The sequence below is a fragment of the Phascolarctos cinereus genome, unplaced genomic scaffold (genome assembly GCF_003287225.1).
Source record: "Phascolarctos cinereus isolate Bilbo 61053 unplaced genomic scaffold, phaCin_HiC Scaffold_726;HRSCAF=1367, whole genome shotgun sequence".
In the NCBI taxonomy this organism is placed as follows: Eukaryota; Metazoa; Chordata; class Mammalia; order Diprotodontia; family Phascolarctidae; genus Phascolarctos; species Phascolarctos cinereus.
In genome coordinates this window covers 67,915,221-67,918,694 of record NW_027556098.1, presented here as the reverse complement: position 1 = coordinate 67,918,694, position 3,474 = coordinate 67,915,221, and the positions used below count along the sequence as shown (strand labels likewise).

General features: G+C 36.2%; 1 pseudogene; it reads left to right on the top strand.

The window, feature by feature from the left end:
• Positions 1-739: 739 nt before the first annotated feature.
• LOC110198767 (large ribosomal subunit protein eL13 pseudogene) lies at positions 740-1,369 on the top strand (annotated as a pseudogene).
• The last annotated feature ends 2,105 nt before the right edge of the window (positions 1,370-3,474 follow it).

Sequence of the window (3,474 nt, the reverse complement as noted above, 5' to 3'; positions counted from 1 at the left end):
GGGAAAGATGCTGTGGTTCAGCTGTTTTGCAGTCATGACCATATTTGGAATTTTTTCAGCAGATTTCTGTCATTTCTTTCTCCAGCTCATTTTTATTTATTTGTTTGTTTATTTATGGTGAGGCAATTGAAGTAAAGTGTCTTGCCTGGAGTCACACAGCTAGGAAATGTTACCTGTCTGAGGTTGGATTGAACTCAGGGCCTCCTAACTCCAGGGCAGGTACTCTATCCACTGTGCCACCTAGCTGCTCCTATCCAGCTCATTTTATAGATGAGGAAACTGAGGATAACAGGATTAAGTGACTTCTTTAGGGTCACAAAGCTAGTAAATGTCTGAAGCCACATTTGAACTCGGGAAGACTCTTCCTGATGCCAGGTCTGGCACTCTATCCATTGTGCCACCTAACTGCCCCTGAAGATACTGAAGGCATGGGAGTGGGGAAGAAATCTCACACCTTATAAATGCTGAATGAAAGAAACCAAGAGAAAGTTAGTAACTACCAACCTAAATATCTATTTTCCAGTTGATTCAAAATCTTTGAGTCATTTATAAATGAATGAAACAATAACTTTCTGAATGAGATATGAGAGAAAAATAGCAGATGTTCCCAAACTATATTATAAAATGGATCTCACAGGGGGCTCTGATGGGCTGAAATCATTGCTATCCCAGTGTGCTTCTTGATGCCACTTTCCTTTCCAATCATCTGAGGGGTTTGTAAGGAGGGCTTTAAGTAGCCATGGTGCCCAGCTGAAATGGCATGATTCTGAAGCCCCATTTCCACAAAGACAGGCAAAGACGAGTTGCCCGATTGTTTAACCAGCCAGCCAGTAAGATCAGAGGGAAAAAGGCCCATCAAAGCAAAAGCATGTTGCATTGCTCCTCGCCCTGCATCTGGTCCTATGTAGCCCATTTTGAGGTGCCTTACTGTCTGATACCACACCAATGTATGGTGCTGGCAGAAGATTCAGCTTGGAAGAGCTTCAGGAGGCTGGTATCCATAAAAAAGTGCCATGGACCACTGGTATCTCTGTAGGACCTCATCACCTAAATAAGTCTACAGTCTCTCCAGGTAAATGTGCAGCAGCGAAAAGAACATAGTTTCAAACAGATCCTCTTCCCAAGGAAACCATTTGCACCCAAGAATGGAGATAGCTCTGTTGAAGAACTCAGGTTGGCAATCCAGCTTACAGGACCAGTTATGCCCATCAGAAATGTCTACAAGAAAAAGAAAGCTCAAGTAATTGTTGAAGACAAAAAGAATTTCAAGGCATTTGCTAGTCGTCTAATGGCCAATGCCGGTGACTTTGGAATCCAGGCAAAACGAGCCAAGGAGGCTGCAGAGCAAGATGGGGAGAAGAAAAAGTAAACACCCTCTGAGAACTTTCAATAAAATAGTAAAAAATAAAATAAAATAAAATAAAATGGACCTCATTTTTTTTATCATCTCATAATTAATTGAATTAATTTCTTTACATATATGTGTATATGTGTATGCTTGTGTGTGTTTATTATTGATTATGAAAAAACACTTGAGTTATAAAACAACAAGAAGAAAACAAAACAAAACAAAACAAAACAAAACAAACAAACAAACAAAAAACCCCACTGCTGCCAGGGTCCCTTTGGCATGAAATGGCATGGAATTTTTTTTCTTTTGTTGTAGTTCTGACATTTGGCTTTGGGTTTTTTGGGAGTTTTCTGATAATGTTATGTGGATTCTCACAATTTGTATTTTGCAATCAGTTTCCAAAATGTCTGGCCTTCCCTCCTACCATAAAATATTTTGAAGTATGAAATTCCAAGGTGTTTTTTTTTAATGTTGTTTTTCTTGAAATTGTATGATACTTAATCTTGCCGTGGTTAAATGAGACCAGAGCATACTCACTACAGAAGTACTTATAGAACAAGGACACACACACACACACACACACACACACACACACACACACACACACATACGGCTCTAATCTTTATGCTCATTATTCATGTTTTGTAAAGCCCTCATTTTTCCTTTCAAACTTTGAAAATAATTTATTTCATTATTTCTTTCTGATTTTACCTTTTTATTCTAATTCTGTAATTTTCTTTTTCAATTAATAAATCAGTGAAAGAATGATTGAATGAATGAAAAACAAAGGTTTTACTACATACAAAGCACTGTACTGTTAGGACACAAAAAGAAAAGTGACAAAATATCTGCTCTCAACAAACACAATTCAATAGGGTGAAGACGATATGTATGAGACTGAGTTTCAGATAATCTATTAGTGTCAATAATTTCCCCATCTTTTGAAATGCAATATCTAATCTACTGACACAATTGATTTTAGGTAGCCAACCCCCATAGTTTGCCTTTTTTTCTTTGACATTTTCACTGAATTTTTTTACTTTTTTTCTGGTACATGTTTGATCTTTTTCAGAATTGATTCCTTTTCATTTCAAAATTGCAAAATTCACTCTAATACTTTCATCTTTCACAGCGAATTTTGTCTCAGTTTTGTTCTGTTTCATTGAGAAGAAACTTTTCTTCAATGGTTTGTTCATTTGTATTTTTTAGTCACTTTTTTAGTCAAATGATCAATCACGATGATGATGATGATGATGATGCGTGTGTGTGTGTGTGTGTGTGTGTGTGTGTGTGTCCTTGTTCTATAAGTACTTCTGTAGTGAGTATGCTCTGTTCTCATTTAACCACGTCAAGATCAGCTATATCTTCCCCTCAGGGCTCAAGGGATACCTAAATTTTGGGGTATCTCTTCTCCATTTCCATTAGCTCAAACCTCCAACAGTTGTTAAGCACAAGTGAGTGCCCCAGTTCCATTAAACCTCTTAACATAAATTACTTTTTGTAAAGGGAAATTTACTTTGAAGATATACAGTAATGAAAGTACAAACCTCGGCCAAACCCTGTTATGCTTTTCTTTCTTTCTTTCTTTCTTTCTTTCTTTCTTTCTTTCTTTCTTTCTTTCTTTCTTTCTTTCTTTCTTTTTCTTTCTTTCTTTCTTTCTTTCTTTCTTTCTTTCTTTCTTTCTTTCTTTCTTTCTTTCTTTCTTTCTTTCTTTCTCTCTCTTCATTTTCTTTCCTCATTTTTCATTTTAGATTTTTTTTAAATTTTGAAGTCCAAATTCTTCCCCTTCCTGCTTCCCTCACCAATTAATAAAGCAAACAATATAATATCAATCATAAATGTGAAGTTATGCAAAATGTTTCCATATTAGCCATGTTGGAAAAGAAAAAATAAAAAGCAAGAAAGTATAAGGAAATTTCCTTCACTATATACTCAGAGTTCATCAGTTCTCTCTCGAGGTAGATGATATTTTTCATCAAGAGTCTTTTGGACTTATCTTGGATCACCATCTTGATCAGAGTAGCTAAATTTTTCAAAGTTGGTCATTGTCACAATGCTATTACAATGAGGAAAAGCATCAAGCAGATTAAATAACTTGCCCAGGGTCTCCTGGTTCTGCTCAC